Here is a 24,238-nt window from a genome sequence, read left to right as displayed (position 1 = left end):
CTGGATATGAGGAATGGGGTAGTTATCGATAATGGTGTGACCATTAAGGACCTGTAGTCCCCATACATGCGTAAGGTGCCGTCCTTTTTAGGAACAAGGTGAACAGGTGAAGACCAGCTGCTATCGGAGAGGTGGAGCACGCCCGAAGCCAACAGATCCTGAACGATTTCCTTGGCACGCATAAGTTTGGAAGCATTAAGGCATCTGGCCTTGTAACATACAGGTGGTGCAAATCCTGTGATAAGTGCCATTACTGATGCCTGATACTCGTGAATGGAGGTTGGCAAGATGGGTCAGGAAGAGGTCCGCAGGCAACGCCGTTTCACTGACCTTGTTGAACCGGGGTGGCATAGGCGGTGCATCGGCTGAAGTCAGCGATGGAAGATGCGGTACATCTACATCTACATCCATGCTCCGCAAGCCACCCAACGGTGTGTGGCGGAGGGTACCCTGAGTACCTCTATTGGTTCTCCCTTCTATTCCAGTCTCGTATTGTTCGTGGAAAGAAGGATTGTCAGTATGCTTCTGTGTGGGCTCTGATCTCTCTGATTTTATCCTCATGGTCTCTTCATGAGATATACGTAGGAGGGAGCAATATACTGCTTGACTCCTCGGTGAAGGTATGTTCTCGAAACTTTAACAAAAGCCCGTACCAAGCTACTGAGTGTCTCTCCTGCAGAGTCTTCCACTGGAGTTTATCTATCATCTCCGTAACACTTTCGTGATTACTAAATGATCCTGTAACGAAGCGCGCTGCTCTCCATTGGATCTTCTCTAGCTCTTCTATCAACCCTATCTGGTATGGATCCCACACTGCTGAGCAGTATTCAAGCAGTGGGCGAACAAGCGTACTGTAACCTACTTCCTTTGTTTTCGGATTGCATTTCCTTAGGATTCTTCCAATGAATCTCAGTCTGGCATCTGCTTTACCGACGATCAACTTTATATGATCATTCCATTTTAAATCACTCCTAATGCGTACTCCCGGATAATTTATGGAATTAACTGCTTCCAGTTGCTGACCTGCTATTTTATAGCTAAATGATAAGGGATCGATCTTTCTATGTATTTGCAGCACATTACACTTGTCTACTTTGAGATTCAATTGCCATTCCCTGCACCATGCGTCAATTCGCTGCAGATCCTCCTGCATTTCAGTACAATTTTCCATTGTTACAACCTCTCGATACACCACAGCATCATCTGCAAAAAGCCTCAGTGAACTTCCGATGTCATCCACAAGGTCATTTATGTATATTGTGAATAGCAACGGTCCTATGACACTCCCCTGCGGCACATCTGAAATCACTCTTACTTCGGAAGACTTCTCTCCATTGAGAATGACATGCTGCGTTCTGTTATCTAGGAACTCTTCTATTCAATCACACAATTGGTCTGATAGTCCATATGCTCTTACTTTTTTCATTAAATGACTGTGGGGAATTGTATCGAACACCTTGCGAAAGTCAAGAAACACGGCATCTACCTGTGAACCCGTGTCTATGGCCCTCTGAGTCTTGTGGACGAATAGCGCGAGCTGGGTTTCACACGACCGTCTTTTTCGAAACCCATGCTGATTCCTACAGAGTAGATTTCTAGTCTCCAGAAAAGTCATTATACTCGAACATAATATGTGTTCCAAAATTCTACAACTGACCGACGTTAGAGATATAGGTCTATAGTTCTGCACATCTGTTCGACATCCCTTCTTGAAAACGGGGATGACCTGTGCCCTTTTCCAATCCTTTGGAACACTACGCTCTTCGAGAGACCTACGGTGCACCGCTGCAAGAATGGGGGCAAGTTCCTTAGCGTACTCTGTGTAAAATCGAACTGGTATCCCATCAGGTCCAGCGGCCTTTCCTCTTTTGAGCGATTTTAATTGTTTCTCTATCCCTCTGTCGTCTATTTCGATATCTACTATTTTGTCATCTGTGTGACAACCTATAGAAGGAACTACAGTGCAGTCTTCCTCTGTGAAACAGCTTTGGGAAAAGACATTTAGTATTTCGACCTTTAGTCTGGCATCCTCGGTTTCAGTACCATTTTGGTCACAGAGTGTCTGGACATTTTGTTTTGATCCACCTACCGCTTTGACATAAGACAAAAATTTCTTAGGATTTTCTGCCAAGTCAGTGCATAGAACTTTACTTTCGAATTCATTGAACGCCTCTCGCATAGCCCTCCTCACACTACGTTTCGCTTCGCGTAATTTTTGTTTGTCTGCAAGGCTTTGGCTATGTTTATGTATGCTGTGAAGTTCCCTTTGCTTCCGCAACAGTTTCTAGCTCAGTTGTTGTACCACGGTGGCTCTTTTCCATCTTTTACAATCTTGCTTGGCACATACTCATCTAACGCATATTGTACGATGATTTTGAACTTTGTCCACTGGTCCTCAACACTATCTGTACTTGAGACGAAACTTTTCTGTTGAGCCATCAGGTACTCTGTAATCTGCTTTTTGTCACTTTTGCTAAACAGAAAAATCTTCCTACCTTTTTTAATATTTCTATTTATGGCTGAAATCATCGATGCAGTAACCGCTTTGCGATCACTGATTCCCTGTTCTGCGTTAACTGTTTCAAATAGTTCGGGTCTGTTTGTCACCAGAAGGTCTAATATGTTATCGCCACGAGTCAGTTCTCTGTTTAATTACTCAAGGTAGTTTTCAGATAAAGCACTTAAAAAAATTTCACTGGATTCTTTGTCCCTGCCACCCGTTATGAACGTTTGAGTATCCCAGTCTATATCTGGCAAATTAAAATCTCCACCCAGAACTATAACATGGTGGGGATATCTACTCGAAATATTTTCCAAATTATCCTTCAGGTGCTCAGCCACAACAGCTGCTGAGCCAGGGGGCCTATAGAGACATCCAATTACCATGTCTGAGCCTGCTTTAACCGTGACGTTTACCCAAATTATTTCACATTTCGGATCTCCGTCAATTTCCTTCAATACTATTGCTCTTCTTATCACTATAAACACGCCTCCCCCTCCACTGTCCAGCCTGTCTCTGCGGTATACATTCCAATCTGAGTTTAGGATTTCATTACTGTTTACGTCTGGTTTCAGCCAACTTTCTGTCCCTAGTACTATATGGGCGTTGTGACCATTTATTAATGAGAGCAGTTCTGGGACCTTTCTATAGACGCTCCTGCAGTTTACTATTAGCACATTAATATTGTTATTCCCTGTTGCATTTTGCCTACTCCTACCTTGCTGCGTCTCAGGAGCGGAGCATGGAGTTGCGTCTTGTATATTTCTGTGCGGCAGTCAGAAAACGACAGCAGGTGGAGGAATGCACGACACAGGAGCAGATTGGTGAGAAGCCGCAGTAGGGGCATGTGCTGGGTCGTCTCGTTGTGGTTCAGCAGATAGGTGACATATCGTACACCGTGCGTGTGACAATTCAGCGTAAGCAGAGGCAATGCAGTTGTGTAACTCATCATTCTGGGTGCGAGGTCCTCTGTTCTTGTACGCACGTCCGACAAATCAGAGAGCCTAGTAGTAATGTGCTCGAGCAGAGATGCACATGTGGAAAGCATAGCCAAGGAGGCAGAGAGCAAAGTTGTGCTGAACTCGTTTGAGCACGGAACAGTAGAACCAGACATGCGGTGAAGTGCAGTGGCCTGCAGGTCTGGTGAAAGTTCATAATGGTGTAGAAAGTCCAACCCAATCACAGGTTCATCCATGTCAGCAACATGGAAAGTCCAACAGAAGCTGTGGACGGCAATAGGCAAAGCGACATCATAATGGAGCCAAGGACTGCAATAGGAGAATGATTACAAATCACTGAGAGGTTAGCAGGTGAAAATATGAGCTTGGCCAGGATAACACTGATGTCGGCACCAGTGTCGACGAGAAAGCGAGTGTCCGATGACAAGTCATTGGTGTAGAGGTGTCGCACCACTGAAGCGAGTGGTATGGCATCAGATAGTAGGCACCGTGAAGGAACGTGGCGGGACATGGCGCCTAAATGTGCCCGCCAGAATCGTTTGGGTAGGTAGGTGCAAGGCGCGCAACAGTTGCGTGCGGCATCCCCATAAGTAGCATGGTACCAGCACAGTGGATAGGTTGGGAGGATAGGCTATGTGGAGAGGTAGGGGGCCGCAGCTGGCTGCGTTGGAGCTGGGAGCTGCTCGGGCTGCTGCTCGGGCGAGGTCAGCTGCTGTAGAGAGGCCACAGGCAATACCTCCTGTAGTCCGCAAGGTGCCAGCTCCTGATTGTCATCTGAAGTGTTGAGGCAAGCATGTTGGCTTCTGCTGGCAGCGTGCGGAACCGAAGATGCAGGCATGCCAACTGACGGTGATAGAGGAGTCGTCCATGACAGGCGGTGTCGGTGATGAATGATAGCATAAGCTTGATCAGTCATGTGTAAGCGAACCTCAGGTGAGCAGGTGACATGGGACAGCAGGTGGAGGTGTAGATCCAAAGATATTTTGACCATCCACAGTGTCCAAAGCACAGTGTCAGGTAACACTTGATCATCAATTAATGCACAGAGGTCCCACCAGTGCTGCGAAGGTGTGCGGTCGTTGAGGTGTTCGTCATGAATAATGTGGTGGATAGCGTCCACCGGGGGCGAGAAAAGTGCTCGATAAGTAGTACTTTTGCCATTGAATACTTGTGCGAGGCAGTCGGTGAGAGAAGCATATTGCTGATGAGGTCCGGATGATCGTGGAGATGACTCACCAGGCAGACAAAACGTGCATCATCGTCCAAAATACCTTGGATATTCAGTAGGTGATCCACCAACATGAACCAAGGCTTTGGGTTATCTTTCTTCAAAGCAGGCAGCTTAAGTAACCTGCTAGGTGTCACATGTTGATGCAACACCGGCAGACAAAGATCCGTGCAAGCAGAGCAGGAAGCCCCCGATGCTGGGAGTGCAGTAGTGGTGGACAGTACATCGCCTGAAGTCTGCATGGGAGGGGGAGGGGGGGGGGCACATGTAGCACACAGTATGGAGTGCATGGTTGCAAAAGTCGGCACGGTGTGTCCCAATTCCAGGCCTGATGATGAACATGGCATGGGTGAAAGGGCCAGTCCCGTTGCAACAGCAGGCAGAAGGCGGTCTCATTTCAGCTTTAGAGGGACTGACCTGGTAACCGGCATGGGCGGAATAGCTGGCACCATTACAAAAGAGGCCGGAAGGTGGTCATGGTGTAACCATGGTGCGATGGTCGCAGAAACCGGCGCAGTCAAAGCGACCAGTGTCACCAAGACGGCATGTGGGGGGAGGGTGGGGTGCTGCAACACTAGGCACATAAGAATGTGCAACTGTGTGCGTAGGAATGTTTGAATCACAGTTCTGGAGCTTTGTCGGCACATCAAACCAAACCAAAGGAGACTGCTAGCTTAGAGGTAAACCACAACATCCATAACTGGGTGATCGGCCACAATGTCATTAGGTGGGATGCACTGTGCATGTTGTGGCTGTTGTTGAGCTGTCGCACTTCATGGTGGCCATGTGGGGCTGGTTAAGGTTAAGTGGCCACCAGAATGGCCGGGCATAGATAATTGTTCACTTTTAACCAAAAGCACATTAGATACACTTCACCACTCATGTTCACAAGCTCAGGTAATAGGATGCATGGCACTAGCGCTGAAAAACACTGGTAGACCCATTGTTCTGAAGACAGTGTGGGCGGGCACACAAAGTCCATTAATGATGAAGAGAAGCACAAAATAACTCGCGATCATGCAACGATGATGTCGGGGCCACCACTGTTGTTATCACGTAATGCTGATCAGTAATAACACACTTTAAATATCGTAAATGCATTTATTAGAGATGAAGCAAGAAGAGCAAAACATGGCAGTACACAAGTTGCACACTGAGAGACATAGAACAAAGCAGTTCAAACAGATCAGAGTCAAACTCTGCGCCAGAGATGCCACAAGTTTATTAAAGCCAAGAAGGGCAAAACTGACTCACAGCAGTCTAAGCCCCACAACCAGAGGATAGAGGTTAGGAAACTGTTTCTTCTTAGCTTGTTGTCTGAGATGGATGAAATGAACGAGCAACAGATAAAAATATTCAAGCGTAGAGTATTACAGCTAATTGATGAAATCATTAACCAGGAGCCTACTCCACCACTGGTTGTCTCAATAGCTGTTATGTAGTAATTGGGATCCCAATCAAGCAATGTCACCATTGAATCAGGTGAAGATACAGAGGACAGTAACCAAGACAATAGTGCCACCAGTGAGTTTTGCAAGGTAGTTCGTCCAACAGTTGGTCGACAATCAACGGAAGGTTCTGACAATGCAGCTGGAAAATTAAGAAAGCTCCTTAGAAAACACAGTAATCAGTATGTACTTTTGGTGAAATTATTTGTGTATAAAATAAATCAGAACTCTCCTACCTCAAAGTGATTAATATCTGTTCTTCTGCACTGACACATTCCCTCATTTTCATATTTCACTATGTTGTGGTGGGGGAAATCGGTTGTAGCAGATCACTGTAGCAATGTTTACTCATTCTATAAAAAGCAGTGAATTTTGAATCTGTTTGTTGCAGCTCCTTTGCTGCTACAAACAGTCTGCAGTTTATGCTTCTGTGTACATATGGATGAATGCAGAATTTCCTTCTTTTTTTCATGGCAGTGGCAGTACACAAGTTGCACACTGAGAGACATAGAACAAAGCAGTTCAAACAGATCAGAGTCAAACTCTGCACCAGAGATGCCACAAGTTTATTAAAGCCAAGAAGGGCAAAACTGACTCACAGCAGTCTAAGCCCCACAACCAGAGGATAGAGGTTAGGAAACTGTTTCTTCTTAGCTTGTTGTCTGAGATGGATGAAATGAATGAGCAACAGATAAAAATATTCAAGCGTAGAGTATTACAGCTAATTGATGAAATCATTAACCAGGAGCCTACTCCACCACTGGTTGTCTCAATAGCTGTTATGTAGTAATTGGGATCCCAATCAAGCAATGTCACCATTGAATCGGGTGAAGATACAGAGGACAGTAACCAAGACAATAGTGCCACCAGTGAGTTTTGCAAGGTAGTTCGTCCAACAGTTGGTCGACAATCAACAGAACGTTCTGACAATGCAGCTGGAAAGTTAAGAAAGCTCCTTAGAAAACACAGTAATCAGTGTGTACTTTTGGTGAAATTATTTGTGTATAAAATAAATCAGAACTCTCCTACCTCAAAGTGATTAATATCTGTTCTTTTGCACTGACACATTCCCTCATTTTCATATTTCACTATGTTGTGGTGGGGGAAATCGGTTGTAACAGATCACTGTAGCAATGTTTACTCATTCTATAAAAAGCAGTGAATTTTGAATCTGTTTGTTGCAGCTCCTTTGCTGCTACAAACAGCCTGCAGTTTATGCTTCTGTGTACATATGGATGAATGCAGAATTTCCTTCTTTTTTTCATTTGTAAGTAATAATAATAGAGGACCACATCTTCTTCTGTGCTCAAATTTGTACTCAACATATCCTGTGTAATCAAAAGATGCTCAAGTACAACAAACAATACTCCTTCTTCTCCACACTCTCAAATGGCAACTGTAGTTTCTCATCTCAGAGTTGCGCCGTGTGCAGAGTTGCATTGTAAGCCAGTTTGCAACCAGATATCTCCAACCCGTTGCATTGGTTTTCAGTCGCTGCATGTGTGAACGGCCTAATAGATAGCAAATCCAGACTTTAAAATAACTTAAAAAGAAAATTCTGTCCACAGGATAATTAAAACGTACTATGTCCTCATTACAAACCATGTGGTTTCCTTTTTTATGTTAAAAAAAATCTGTAGGTATCATATTGTGATCTTTCCCATGGAAGTATATCATTGTGGAGCCTACAAAGAAAGCAGTCTGTAATGGTGCACCAGTTCACATAGCTTGAAGGAATGTGCTTTGAGAGGATGTCTGAGAAAGAGAGAGAGGTGTGAGGGGGTGGGGTGTGGGAGGAGGAGGGAGAGAGTAACAGGTGGCAGGTAGATGAGTTAATAAATAGAATGAAAAATAATCTTTAAGTTACAAAACTGATGAATCCAAGGTCTATAACAGCAACCCCAGTCTCATGATAACTGTACTCCTGTCATTTGTTGGTACAGTTATTGTTCAATTTGTGTGCAGATTTTGAAGTATCCGGACCTAGTACCCTATTTGAGATAAGTTGGATATGACTATTTTTAAATAACCTTTTGATTTGCATTTTGCAGAATTTACTCCAAGAAAGAATGGGATCAGAATTGTTGCCTGATTTCCTGCCCAGCCCTCTTGACAAATATCGTAGAAAATCTTCTTTTGACTGGAAATCTCTGAAGCTACTCTTAGAAGATCCTGAAATGTTGAAATACAAGGTAATATTTGTGACCTGAAATACCACTTTTGCTAATTAGGTTCCTAAATAAGTATTTATCATTTTTGATTACACTCGCATTAATTTGTTACTAGCAAATTGTTAACTATTTGTTTTTCATCAAATGTTATTTGATGCATTGTAGTTGTAGATATGCCATTATATGTGCAGATGTGATGGCATGAAGAGACAAATGGAGAAACAATAAGTCTGTCCAATATACTCTTACTTTATAGTTTATTAGCGATGTAAAGGCTTCTAGGGACAGCTCACAACATTTGTGCTTCTGTGTGGAACTGAAGACAGTCTTTCTTTTAAGACAAAAAGGAATTACAGACATTGACTGTGAGTGGACATTGCTTTAAATCAATGGGGAAAGTTGAAAATTTGTGCCAGATCAGGAATCAAACCCAGATCTTCTGCTTACTAGGCAGGTGTGCTGACCACAGCACCATCCGGATACAAAGGTCATTGCAAATTCACGGACTACTCTAGCACACCTCCTGCCAGACACACATTCTCAGCTTAGCCACACATTACAAATGTAGTGCCCCTTATCCATTATCCTAATCACTCGTGGCATTTTGCTGACTCCTGTCTGTAAGAATTCGCACCTAGTGTGCATCTGCACCAAAGAAATCACTGGCCATCCTCACCTCAATATACAACATGTATTGTCTTTCCTTTTGGATATGTTCTAAAGAACAGACACCACATGTATATAATATTTCTTTTGTTTCACTGAGCACCACTTCGATGTGAGCAATTTGTTGCACTAAGGTAAACAGTGAGGCACTAATGAAGGAAAAGAAGAAAGGTTAGGGTTTAGCATCCCATCTGTGTCATTAGAGATGGAGAACAAGGCTAGATTGTCGGATGATTCAACCATATTCTTTTTAATGGACTATTTCCTACATTTAACATAAACTATTTAGGGAACTGATGGAAAATCTAATTCTGGATGGGTGAATTTAAATTTGATCCTCCATCTTCCTGAATATAATGAATAATGCAGTAGTCATGAATTTCTAAATGTTATGCATGTCAAATAAAAACTTACAATATCTACAAATCTATACATTAAGACAAAGTAAACTTCTGCATACTGTCATGTATTACTTGTTTCTCTGGAAAAACAGATGAAAATATGGAAATTGTTTGAAGAGGATCCAGTGTTTCAGCATCCAAGTAAGAAACTGAGTTTAGATGAGGAACGACATTTGGCAATAAAGAGAATGTATCGTTTAAAAGAACTTCAAAACTTAACAGTCAAAGAGATGACAGAAGATCCTCGCAAGGTAAGATATGTACTATTGTAAATGCTATTATTTACTGAAGAAAGAATTAATTTAGAAACTGTTTAGCTATATTTCTTATGGCATCAGCTTTACATTTATAATACTCAAGGTCAGCGAACTGTGTAACTAATTTAATGCAGAAATGTTGATTATATTTTATAAACTCTCACATTTTACCACTGCCATTTGTACACAATATTGTCCTGGAATCAGACATGCAGTTTGGCTGATGTATGACATAATGAAACTATTAGAACAGGGAAGATCTGATGCCAGCAGAATAAACTCCACAAACATTTGGTGCAGCCAAGCAAATCAGCTGTTTTTCAACAATGTTCAGGACTCTTATGCATTCCATAGACTTTGGTCCAACGGAATTCCTTGACAAGTGTCAAGGTCCTGTGACAGTGTCATAAGTGAGGCCACTGAGATCAGATTAGCATAAAACCTTCTTTCAGTAAGATCTGGGATGTCTGGCTAAAATCTGTGAACTAATGATGATGTACTCAATTGAGTCCTGAAGCAAGGGAACCTATTTCTGATTATCCCTCTGAACACGAGGTTACCATATGTGGATCAAATGTCACTTTCAGCAGATTATATGAACCAGAAGCACTTGTGAATGGATTGCATACAGTGATATGTCACAGAAAGGTGAAAGGATGATGTAATTAGTGCATTTAAAGGGAGCAGCAGCATCCCTAACCTCACAATAAATCAAGGATCATGTGGTGATGATGTAAAGTTGAACTGTCAAAATACTTGCTCAAAACACTACATAAAGATGGCATACCTCAGAGAATATATATTTTGTTGTTGGAACCAGAAACAATAATGCACTGCCCATAAAATTGATCTGATTCTCTGATCTCCATATAATTTTACATTCCTGGATTTTTAACAGCAGATTTCACACTTCATATAGTTCAAGGTGTTTAATTCAATTATAATATGTTCCATCAGTGTAAATTTGATGCCATCTTGACTTGACATTCCAAAAGAAGAATTTTACCAAGATACACTCTAAAAATTTGGGCTACTGCAACAGTTTATGCTGTTTCTTGATGATGAGCACATACATTATGTGAATTGTGATAGTTCTTTTCTAGAAATCCATATTGTAATAGGCTGAATTCTTTTTCAGTATTTTGAAAAACTGAGAAAATCATAAGAAATGCATACTCATATTGCAGACAAATCTAGTTGTTTGGATTAGATCAGATTAAATACACTGTTCATTATGTAGACCCATAGTTTGGATATCCTGAAGAATGTGGAACATAAGAGAAAAATTCATATGCATTTAAATCTAATGTCCATCCTCAGAGCCTAAGGGTGTTTGTACTTAAGTTATACATCTGCATATATATTCCATAAGTAACTGTACAGTGCTTGGCAGAGACTACTTTGTACACTATTATAGATTATCTGTCCCATTACATTCACTTATTGAGTGAGGTAAGAACATGCCTCTATGCACATCACAGTCTCTCTTGCATGATCCCTATATGAGATATACAATGGTGGCAGCATAATAGTCGCACAGGTTCAATAAATTTACAAAACAGGTTTTGTAGCAATGTCATCTTTTTCCAAAGGGTATTAATTTAATGTCACTGAGCAGTTTGATACGCTTTCATATGGACTTTATCATGCTGTTATTGTCCCAGCACTATATCTCTGAACATGTTCAAAGTCTATTATCATGTCTTCATGATAAGGACACTAAACACTGGAACAATATTCTAGAATTGTATGCACTGTCATTGTATGCAATTTTGTTTACAGGTGCACTTCACTTTCTGAGAACCCTTCCTGCATTTAAATCTACACATTTGTCATCCCAATTATTGATTTCATATCACTTCTCAGTATCAACCTTAAATATATATTCAAGATGTTTACCACTAATGTTGTTGTTCAATGCTATCTTGTTCCTTCTCTTCCTAGTATGCATTATTTTGTAAATTTATCCATCTTTAAAGAGAGCTGCATTTCATGGCATTAAGTGGAAATATTGCCTAAGTCTTTTCATGTTCGCAAAAATGTTGACTAAATAAAAAATGTAAACATATGTTTGTGTACAAGTTAAAAAGTTAAAACAAAAACAACCATGCTCATCAGGTGTGAGGATCTCTACCAGACTTATTTCAGAGCACTTTGTCTGGTGCGACATGCGTCATGACTGCCAAGCCTGGGCCCGTGCCTGCATTCTGTGCCAACAAAATAAAGTTTCACAGCACACGTCGCCCCCATTAGGCAGCTTCGCCGCTCCTCCCAGTCGCTTCTAGCACGTTCACATCGACTTGGTGGGCCCCCCTCACCCCGTCCGAGGGTTACAGATACATGCCATCTATTATAGACAGAACCTCTCGTTGGGTGGAAGCTGCCCCGCTACCCAATATTACATCCAAATCAGTGGCACGATCCTTCATAGACACTTGGATTTCACGCTTTGGCTGCCATTTCATGCTTTGGCTGCCCTGTTTACTTGACGACCAACCAAGGCTGTCAATTTGAGTCTGCCTTTTTTCTGAACTATGTAGTAGTAAACTCACGCCTACACTGGCCCCGTCAATGAGCCCACACTCATTTCAGAGTTTTCCGCCTCCCGGCTCCCATAGCAGAGGGCCCAGCTCCCAGGGCTCTAATATAACAGTTCTGTCTTTGTGCAACAGCACACCGCACTGCTCTTCTAACCGGTGTAGCCCGCAGGTTCTTGCCACGCCCACACAGACCTCACCATCTGACACTCACCCCTCTACTCGCAGCACACCGCCCTCACCGTGCTATGGTTTCCCCACCCCACCAGCTCAGCATACCTCTCCGTTAGCAGGCACCACTTACGAACTCTGTTGTGTTTCACAGCCTTGTAAACTGCCAAGAGCTCCCTATGAAAAGCTGAGTACTTTTTTTGAGCGCCGTTGAGCTTCTTAGAAAAGAACTGCAAAGGAGAGGTAGTATGTCCGGCGGTTTGGCTGAGGACAGCACCTACTGCAGTATCACTGGCATCCGTGGTAATAAAAAATATAGCATCCAGATGCTGGTGGGCAACAGTCACTGCATTTGCTAGTAGGTGCTGCAGTTTTTCAAAAGCTTGTTTCATGGCAGGGGTCCAGGGGACCGGGCAAATACCGGTCGTATTTTTGCCATCAAGGGCATCTGTTAGGGGAGCCTGAACCTCAGCTGCGGCAGGCAAGTGCTTCCTATAATAATTAACTGTTTTGATGAACCTTCACAGCTCCTTAAACGAGTGAGGGCGTGGCAAATCCAAAACAGGTTTGATTTTATCCTCGGGAGGAGTGAATTCCTTAGCTGACACGATGTAGCCTAAGAATCATACCAAAGTCTGGTGCCACTGGAGCTTCTTATTATTCAGTTCAACACCAGCAGTGGTAAGAGTGTCTTTAACAATCTGCAAATGTTTCTTGTTCTTTTGCAAAGTAGGACTGAAAATAAGAATGTCATCCAAGTAAACGAAACAAAAATCCAGATGAAACAACACCTTGTTTATGAATCTCTGCCAAGTTTGTGCAGCGTTGCGGAGGCCAAAGGGCATGAACCGGTAATGAAAGGTGTTGTAAAAGCTGTCTTTTCAATATTCTCTGGTGCCATCGGAATTTGATGATAGGCCCTCCTACAGTCCACTACCAAAAAATATTTGGTGCCTGCAAGAGCATGGTTAAAATTCGAAACGTTAGGAACTGGGTACTTGTCTATGATAGTAGGAGAGTTCAACTTAGTATAGTCGCCAACCATACGCCAGGTGCCGTTGCTTTTTGTGACGAAGTGGATAGGCGAGGCCCAGCATGCGGCAGATGGTTCAATGATGCTGGCTGTTAAGAGATTGTCTATTTGTTCACGAGTCACTTTCATGAGTTCTGGCTTGAGACGGCATGGTCGGCAAGAGATAGGCGGTCCGTCTTGCAAGCAAATTTTGTGGGCGGTGCCGTCTGTAACCACGGAAACACACAACATGTTACACGAGGCGACTGTCTGTGGTATAGTGTGCACAGCAGCCGCTAGGCTGGGCTGTGGCACAAATGGCGAAAGTTTGCATAAGTGCCAACTGTCAGGTGGCTGGGAGTGACAAACAAGTGAGCTACATGAAACAAGGTTGGTACACTGTTTATTAGTAACCGAAGGCGTTGCTGTAGGGCTTGCTGGCGGTAGCGGGCACAAATGAACAGCTGATGACAGTAAATCAAAAACATTAACCTGCGCCTGGGAAGTTAGCTGCCCAAGTGAGGAGGGGGATGAATGTGCGCTCGAATTAACACAGTTAGAGCTGGTGGGAGTGCGGACACTGTACAGTTTAGGTGGCACATGGTCACAAATGCACTCTGGCGCAAGAACACTGTAGTGGCACTGACTAACCTTGTGTGTTGCCGAGGCGTCATCTGCTGCAAGCCGCTGCCGTGCCGAAGATAACACGTTACTTAAGTCATTGAGGCGACAGCGTAACTCAAGTTGTTCCAAGCGCAGGCGTGTAGACTCGACACGCTCCGTGAGCCACTTATTTGTCCATGACAAGAGCTCAGAGGATGGGTTATTACACTTCCTAGCCAGGTGGACCTGTTTAGCAGTACTATTGACACTCGACGAAGCACACGGGATGTGTTCCTGCGTACGGTGGCAGAACACTGTATTCTTGACGAGGTCAGGCCACTGTTTGTGGTGTCACAGAAAGTCGATGCCCAAAATGGGATCGTCGATGTCAGCCACCAGGAAGGACCACTTCAGGTTGCACTCAGGCGAGAGGGACACTGCATATGAGAAAGAACCTAAGCACGACAAACTAGATGAGTTTACAGCACGTAGGACAGTTTTGTGTAGTCGGATCTTTTCGGTAGCAAGACAAGATGGAAGTAGGGAAACATCTGCGCCTGTGTCAATGAGAAAGTTTGTGCCAGAGTTCAAGTCGTGGACATAGACTTGTCCATTTGAAGCATTAGTGTTGGACACAGAACGGAGCATGGAACAGCGCCTGTTGTTTACGTCGCAGGAGGTGCCGCCGCTGCCTACCTGTGGTTGAAGTTTGGGTAGGAGCACAGCGGTTTACAATTGCATGCCTGTTCCCTGAATTTAGCATGGAATAAACAGTATTTACGGGCGGACGTCTGCTCCTGCGAGTGGTCAGATGGCGGCAGCCCAGAAACTTCCTCAGAGTCAGATGTGCTGTTGTTGTGTGGACGTGAAGTGCGGCAAGCTTGAGAGACTTAGGTTTAGTGGGTTGTCTAAGTTGGGACCCTGGTTGTGGTTGGAAACTGGCGTAGCTGCCAGAATGCTGGGCATGGCGTTCACGTAGTAGAGCTGAGTAAACTCAGTTGGTGGCGCACAATCATTCGCTATTTGGTCTATCTTCGTAGGTGGAGATGGCTGTTTGGACAGACAGAGACAGCTTTTCCATCCAAATCTCGGTGAGCGTGGCGTCTGGCATGTCACATTCACCGACGAGAAGTCGAAGGCATCGCCACAGCTGGGACGGAGATCTGTCGCCGAGGCGTTCTTCATAGACGAGCTGTCGAATGTTTTCTCTTCTTGTCTTGGAGACACATTCCAGTATTGCTTGTTTAGCTGTAGCATACTTCTCGTTCAGAGGAGGTGATTTAACCAGGTCGTAAATTAAGTCAACATGGTCGTGGAGGTGCTTCATGAGGCATGTGAAACAGGCATTGTCATCAAGTTCACAGACACTGAAAGTTTGCTCGACCAGGTTGACCCAGATTTCCGGGTGGGCAGGTTTGAATGCCGGAAGTTTCGACAGATTTGATGAAGTTAACTCTGCATCATGAGGGCGGTAGAGAGGAAGCAGACGTACCGGCTGTGTTCATAGTAGCTAGAGGGGAGGCGAAATCCGTTAGCAGGAAGCCCAACGTGGAGCAAAGCGGGACCGCTTGTTGCGGCGGAAGGTCAAAGTGGTCACGGCAGTTGCTCGGCAGGTTATTATGCAATTGGTCCTCCACATCTGCAGCAAAATTGTCCACCACAGAGTCACTGATGAACTTGGTGGAACCTGACGCGCTCAAATTACTGCACTGATGAACACTCAGAGTAACAGGCTGGCGAATGTCATTCACGTAGTGTGCAACCGGCGCGGAGTGATACACACATGGAGCTTGCACATTCAAAAAGGTGTCCTGTTGTGGCACATTATGAAAACTATGCTCCCCACTATTTACAGTACTTGCATTAAAGTTTGGTATCAGTGTGTAGTGGTTTCTTGTACTGCTGTGCGGCGAAAACTGAAGCACTTTAGAGCTAACAAAGCTGGAGTCAGAGACAGCTGGTGTCATGTTCAAAACCACTGCACCTGACAAGGTCCCTGGGTTCTCAAGGCTATAGGACTGTGGAAATTCACGTCGGGCACCGACTACAGCTGGCATGCTTGAATTTAGTTGCTGTTACTGGTGAAAACCGGGCGGCAGTAGCATTTGTAGAAGGCAATTGTGTAGCGGACAAAGGTCCATGCAGAATGCAGAAGCCAGCGCGGTAGTCACTTTGTACTCAGTTTGATGGATTATTCAAACTTTGGGGTCACCACTGAAGGAGATATCAAGGTGGTAAGGTAATGACCACGGTTCTCTCTTCTAATCATCAATACTTTTATTACACAACAACCTACAGGTCAAAGACTAGGCTGGAACTGAGGTCCCGGAAGTATACAATAACAAAGATCCACTCGAATACATAATACACATATGATGTTCTGGCCAATCAATCCATGGATCAATGCCACACTCTCTTTCTAGAACTTTCTAAATGATAATTTTGTACAAAAATTGTGTTACATAATTTAATTATTATTCTTTTGAATTTGAGAATTTTTTTACACAATTGTAGTTATCTGATAACATATCACATACACACACACACACAGAGAGAGAGAGAGAGAGAGAGAGAGAGAGAGAGAGAGAGGGAGAGAACTTCACAGATAAAATTTATGCACAAGATTCTGCCAAAATCAAAATGTTTGAAAGAAAAGGCTAGAGAAATTATGAGTGTAAAAGTCATGTAGACACTATTTGAACTGAATCAGCATGGATCTTTATCTGTTAAGGGTATCCCTACAAAGAGTATTTGCCTGTTTTGTTTTCAAAACTCTAGCTGTGACAGTAAAGTTAGTGTATGCAACACACTAATAAAATCAAAAGTCATTAATTATAAACTTATTAATCATATCATCATTCTTCTTCCCTATTTTTCTTCCTTCTGGGATCAGTGTTCCATCTTCATCTCCTTGTTATGACTCTTGAACATTCTCCACATTAGGGATCTTTTTCTTAAAAACGTGCAGCAGAATTAGTGTAAAATCAAATATAGGGCATACAAGATACAACAAACATGGAAACAGAATGTGTCAGGTGGATAGATAAGGCAATATACACATTGAAAATTGTCAAACATTTTTTTATTATGTTGTGTGACCTGACAGTTGGTAATTAGTTATTGGAAACTTCTGCAGAAAGAAATCTAACAGATCTACACTGATGACAAAAAACAGCAACATCAAGAAGGAGTTGTGTGACATAAAAGAAAGTTGGTAGGTGTGTTTCTGAATCTGAAAGATGACACCTATTCCAATTTCACACCAGTCATGTAAGACTTGTGCTAGTAATGCTTCTATGAGGATGCAAATCATTTTTGCTTTAAATACACTCTGTATTGGTTGTTAGTATTAGTTACCTTTGAGATTGGACATGGTGGGTTGATGTTAGTCAAGAATGACTTTAACGTGACAAAGACACATTTATTGACTCCTCACTGAGTTTCAAGGCGATTGTGTTATAGGGCTGTGGGAAGCTGGATGTTCCTTCTGTGATACTGCAGAAAGACTCGTCAGGAATATTGCCACTGTACATGAATTCTGGCAGCAGTGGTCATGAGAATGTACAGTCACAAGATGACCAGGTCCCAGATGGCACTACTGAGAGGGAAGACCATTGTGTTTGGCGTACGGCTCTGGCAGGTCATACTGCATCTGCAGCAGCAATTTGTGCAGCAGTTGACACCACAGTGATGCAACGAGGTGTGTTGTGTTTTCTGATGAAAGCTGTTTCTGCCTTGGTGCCATTGATGGCTACGCATTGGTCAGGAGGTGGCCAGTCAAGGGCCTACAATCCACCTCTACATCTACATCTACATTTATACTCCGCAAGCCACCCAACGGTGTGTGGCGGAGGGCACTTTACGTGCCACTGTCATTACCTCCCTTTCCTGTTCCAGTCGCGTATGGTTCGCGGGAAGAACGACTGTCTGAAAGCCTCCGTGCGCACTCTAATCTCTCTAATTTTACATTCGTGATCTCCTCGGGAGGTATAAGTAGGGGGAAGCAATATATTCGATACCTCATCCAGAAATGCACCCTCTCGAAACCTGGCGAGCAAGCTACACTGCGATGCAGAGCGGCACTCTTACAGAGTCTGCCACTTGAGTTTGTTAAACATCTCCGTAACGCTATCACGGTTACCAAATAACCCTGTGACGAAACGCGCCGCTATTCTTTGGATCTTCTCTATCTCCTCTGTCAACCCGATCTGGTACGGATCCCACACTGATGAGCAATACTCAAGTATAGGTCGAACGAGTGTTTTGTAAGCCACCTCCTTTGTTGATGGACTACATTTTCTAAGGACTCTCCCAATGAATCTCAACCTGGTACCCGCCTTACCAACAACTAATTTTATATGATCATTCCACTTCAAATCGTTTCGCACGCATACTCCCAGATATTTTACAGAAGTAACTGCTACCAGTGTTTCTTCCGCTATCATATAATCATACAATAAAGGATCCTTCTTTCTACCTGTGAGCTATACACACTTGACCTACACCTGAAGTTACAGTCCAGGATGTTAATTTTATATGACAGCAGGATCACTCTCATGGTTATTCCATGCACCCTGACAGCAAAACTGCCTTTTATGAACAACATCCCTGGGGAGATGTTTTCCAAGAGGATGTCGCTCACCCACATACCACTGTTGTAACCCAGCATGCTCTACAAAATACCGACATGTTACCTTGCCCTGCTCAATCAACAGATCTGTCAACTGTTGAGTACATATGGGACATCATCAGATGGCAACTACAGCATCATCCACAAAAAGTGTTAACCATCCATGTATTGACCGATCAAGTGCAACAGACATAGAGCTCCATCCCACTGACAGATATCTGGCACCTGTACAACCCAACACATGCACATTTTCATCCTTGCATTCAACATTCTGGCAGTTACACCGGATATTATTGTACCACCATTTCACATTTACAGTGGCTTATCTCGTGCTCACATTGACCTGTGAACATGCAATGTTTATCACTTAAAAATGTTACCTAGACAAATGTATTCCCAAAATTTCATTACTTCACATTAATTATTTTCTGGTACTGCAATTTTTTTCCATCAGTGTATACACATATATTACCAAGCATCCGAATGTAGGTATAATGCTAATAGGATATGCTGAAAATCTAGTTATATCTAGAGTGAATGCTTCTTCTTCACCACAACTCCAAATGAATTAATTGCTTTTTGTACAAGTCAACTGTAGGTGCAATATGTGTCAAATGGTATTTGTGGGCAAACTGAAATTCCTTTTTCAAGGAAGATAAGTTTATTATTTACAAGAAATCTTAAGCTTGTACAAAATTATATCATAAGTTTGACACCACCTGTGCAATATACTGGAATTCTCGTTACAGTACTGGACTACAAAAGTCCAGGATATTTATATACCAACACTGTACATTTAACTTCCACAACATTATCAATTAAAACTACCAACTGATATTTATTTGAGAGAAAAATTCTAGGTTGAGACAATCAGCAAACCAAACAGGAATGGAAATGCCATACTTAATGTGAAACATGGAAACATAAATGGAACCAGTACACTACATTAACTGAAGAAGGAAAAACAGATAGCATAGGAAACTGGCTGACAGGATGAAATGAACCCCCACCCCCCAAAAATAAATAAATAATTAAAATAAAAAAGGGTCTGGTGTGTGGGTTCATAGCAATATGACCAATTACCATAGCGTGAAAATGCCCTTGAGACCACATACCACTGCAACAGTTATGTGAAATCCCAGTTCCCACAAGTACACTGCAATGTGTGATTTGTCAAAGGCATTTGATTGTGTGAACCACAACATCCTTTTAATAAAATTAGAATTCTATGGTGTCAAGGGCAGTGCTGCAAAATGGTTCAAGTCATACCTCACTAACAGGAAACAAAGGGTGTCAGTGCAAGGGACTAGTGAATTAAGTCATCGGTCATCATCAGAATTGGAAGAAATTACATGTGGTGTCCCACAAGGATCCATCTTAGGGCCACTGCCTTTTCTTGTGTACGTTAATGATCTCTCATCAGTTACACTGCCAGAAGCAGAGTTCGTTTTGTTTGCAGATGACACAAGTATTGCAATAAATAGTATGTCAAGTGTAGTTCTAGAAAGGTCTGCTAATGATATTTTCATGGATATTAATAAATGGTTTAAAGCCAACTCATTGACATTAAACTTTGAAAAGACTCACTATATGCAATTCAGAACCTGTAAGAGGTTTCCACCCAGCATATGCATAAAATACGAAGAAGAGCAGATAGAAGAGGTTGACAGTCTTAAATTCCTGGGATTACAACTTGATAATAAATTCAGTTGGGAAGAGCACACCACAGAACTGCAGAAACGCCTTAACAAATCTGTATTTGAAATTCAAGTGTTAGCAGACATAGGCAACATAAAAATGAAAAAGCTTGCATACTTTGCCTACTTTCATTCCATAATGTCATATGGTATAATATTTTGGGGTAACTCTTCAAGTCAAACAAAAGTTTTCAGAGTCCAAGAGCATGTAATACGTATTATTTGTGGAGTAAATTCATGGACATCCTGTAGAAACCTCTTCAAAGAACTGGGTATACTAACTACTGCCTCTCAGTATATTTACTCATTAATGAAGTTTGTCCTAAATAATATATCTCTTTTTTCCAACAAACAGCTCAGTTCATACATACAATACCAGGAACAAAAATGATCTGCTCAAGGACTTAAAAGCACTTACTTTAGTTCAAAAAGGGGTCCACTACTCAGGAACACACATCTTCAATAATTTTCCAGTAAACATAAAAAATTTAGTTACAAATAAAGATCAGTTTAAAAGGAGCCTGAAAGACTTACTAGTGGCCAACTCCTTGTACTCCATTGACGAATTTTTTAATAGAAACAAATGATGTATTGTATATATTCATACTATTAGTATTGTTATTTCAGCTTAAAAAAAATAAATAAATTGACATGTTCCACATCCGCGAGGATGTCCTCAGCACGGGTCTATGGAACGAAAAACTAATCTAATCTAATCTAATCACAAGAAAAACCAAACCAATGACTGAGCCAAATAAAAATCATGATATAGTTAGCCTTAATTGAAGGGACAAGTGTTATATCTAAGTTGTCTGCATAGTGTAATGTAATTATCCTCAGCAGAGATAATTTACCAATTTTCCTTTCTACATTTACTATGATTAGCTGAATATGTCTCATCTACTAAGCATAGAGTCACATGGTAATTGCGGAGCATGAAACAACAGATACAGTCAACAGTGAGTCATATTAAGGAGTCACTGTGCCAATATGTGCCATTCCCTGTATGCTATTACATTCACTTGGAGAAGGAAGATCATGAGTAAGTGAAAGACTGAATGGCTTGAGGTGCAGAGTGACAAAATTAAGGCCATCAGATCAAGTGATTCAGACGAGGAAGTTTCTTTATCAAGAATGAGACTGGCTATCTATTACTTTGAGGAGGCACTTCAGTTGGTTCTAGTTGCATACTGGCCTCAGTGTCAAATTTCAACCAGCTATATTTTGTGTACTGACAGGGGTCCAGCATCCTAATTTAAATGGTAGTGGGGCTGTTTTTAAAGTTCTGATCCCAAATTGATAGGAAAAAAGGTTGGCATATTATGAAGGGGATGGGAAAAAACTGCTACTGCAAAGAAAATCAAAGGCATAGGTGATGATATTAATGTATATTATGCATTTGGCTCTGTTGATCTCATTTGGTTGATGAAGCTAAGCAATTGTCCCTCATTCCAGTTTCTTCTCTTCCTCTCCCTGACATCTTTCAGCATCCGCATCCATCTTTTGTTGCCCTCATATTCTCTTTGACCCTGTACCTCAATTCAGACAGTCTGAAATTCATTGTATTATTTTCTGTGCATCTTCAACTCTCTGGATATGGGTTCTTCACATTTGTATAGTTGGTTGTTCTTATTTTTCACTCATGTTAACTCTGCTAGTGTAAAACCATCAACAAAGAAATATGTGACAGTAATGAATCTGGGTCTTTTATTGTGTATATGTAACACTATTTTATACTTAATTTAGCCTGGTGCATATCTGGCTGCAATATATCACTATGATCCATCACTTGCTGTTAAGACAAACATTAACTTTGGATTTTACATAAATACCATCCGTGGCATGGGTACTCCAAGGCACTATAAGTTTGTCGAAGAAGTTGATCAAGGGAAGGTAAGTATTATTTATGTAACATAGCAAGCATTATATAAAGTGGTAATACATAGTATCCATGTATGTTTATTTATTTTTATTAAATTTCATAATGTTGGATGTGTTAAGTTATGTGGAAGAATACATAATCACATGTACAGAATAGCACTGTAGTTATGTTACTTCACTATTATACAGAGTGACTGAAAATGAAAGGTGCAAAAAGAAAATATTCATATGACTACACTAATGACTTTATTTCAGGAGCATATATGTAGGCTGAAGGGTTAACTCTGGCAATGAACATTCACAGATGTTTGATGTGGTCACTATTTGTGATGTGGCAGAGGTCTATCTGGTACAACATTTCCTGCCAGACATGTTTTAATGTAGCCTAATCAATGGAGTTAAATGTGCTGATTGGCTGATGCCTTAGGTGCTGTAAGTCCTGCACAAATGGGGATATTAAATCATGTCATTCACACATCTGCAGAAGAAAAAAATTCATTGGTGCAAAGTCAGGTGACCTGGGGAATCGCAACATGAGCAGCAAGACTTATCGGCCACCGTGGAAGATGTTCATTGAGATGACTACATACAAGGTTATGCAAATGTGGTGGGACTCCATCCTGATGTTATGTACCTTTTCTCTCAGCTGAGGCAACAACCAGTGAGAAAGCTTATCAATATTAGGTTATGCCTTTAAAGGTACCGTACGTACTGTGAAAAAGAAAGAACCAAAGACTCTCCAGTTGGTTATGTTGCAGAAAACATAAAGTTTTGGAGAAACACATTCATGTTCCAGTAAGGCATGGAGGTTTTGTGTATCCCATATTCTCAAATCTAGCTTGTTCACTTTGCTACTTGAGTGAACTATGGCTTCAACAGAGAATGCAAATATGTTTACAAAATGATCCACCTGCATCTGTAACTGAAAATCAATGCATTATTGTCTTCAGTTTGGTTTACCAGTTGGTTTTAGTGCTTGCAACATTTGAATTCTGTAAGCTTTGAACTGCAGACATTTGCATAACACATGCCACAGTGTTGGTTGTGACACATTCGTTTGCCTGTTGGTACAATGCATGCATTTCCTGGGGCTTCTTTCATAGATCATATGAATGTTTTCCATTGCTTTAGTTTGAATGAATGGCTATCCTGTGGTTTTCTTCTTGCATATGCATCCTGTCTCCTTGAAATGCTTTCCCCATCTAGTAGTCTTGTGACAATATGGCGCCACTTTACAAAACTTCTCCAAAAATATCTTTGGACAATAATTATAGATTATGTTTTTGCATATTATATGACACAGTGTGCCTTTTGTATCATGCATGCCGCTATTTTGGATACTAACACCAACACTGAACAACAATGGCAACTTTTCATTGTTTTATTGTTGCCAACCTTTCAGTCTATGTGTGTATTTCTGAAATAAAGTAATTACTGTAGTCACAGGAATATTTTCTTTTTGTCCCACTCATTTTGAATCACTCTATAGTTCATTATTATTAAACACACACACACACACACACACACACACACACACACACACACACACACACACACACTTCTTTCTCTTCATTAGCAAGTTTTATATCTGTTGACTGATGTGTAATTCAAGCTTAATCTCCTCAGACTCATCACTTCATCAATTCTTGCTTTGTTACCTCAATTCACCATCATCACTAACAAAACTAAATCAACTACCACAGCATCCACTGACATCAATTGTTGGATAAAGGCATTCTTTAGACTTTTCCATACATTAACTGCTTCAACTGTTCACATCAGTGTTGTTCCACCATGTATTGTTACATCATCCATCCACCTACTGTTAGGTTGTTTGTCTTTTCTTATCAGCTGAACTGCAACAGAGAATTCCCTTGGTCCATCTACCATAAATTTTCCTTTCTGCTTTCAATGGCCCACAGCCATTTTATTTTCATTCCAGTGTTCACTCTTGTTTGTTCTCTTATACTTTTGGTTTTTTCCTGATACTCAGTGACTAATCTTGTGTTTTAAATTTTTTTCACTTTAAAAGTCCATGTCACATTGTTGTATGTCATCACTAGCAGTAAAAATTAAT

At 41.8% G+C, this 24,238-nt stretch overlaps 1 pseudogene; it reads left to right on the top strand.

Moving 5' to 3' along the window:
- The first annotated feature begins 7,871 nt into the window (after positions 1-7,871).
- Positions 7,872-24,238, top strand: part of LOC124799059 — a 162,169-nt pseudogene continuing 145,802 nt past the window's right edge.

Source organism: Schistocerca piceifrons, chromosome 5 (assembly GCF_021461385.2).
Source record: "Schistocerca piceifrons isolate TAMUIC-IGC-003096 chromosome 5, iqSchPice1.1, whole genome shotgun sequence".
Lineage (NCBI taxonomy): Eukaryota > Metazoa > Arthropoda > Insecta > Orthoptera > Acrididae > Schistocerca > Schistocerca piceifrons.
The sequence above is the reverse complement of the archived record's forward strand: the minus strand, read 5'-3'. Positions and strand labels throughout refer to the sequence as shown.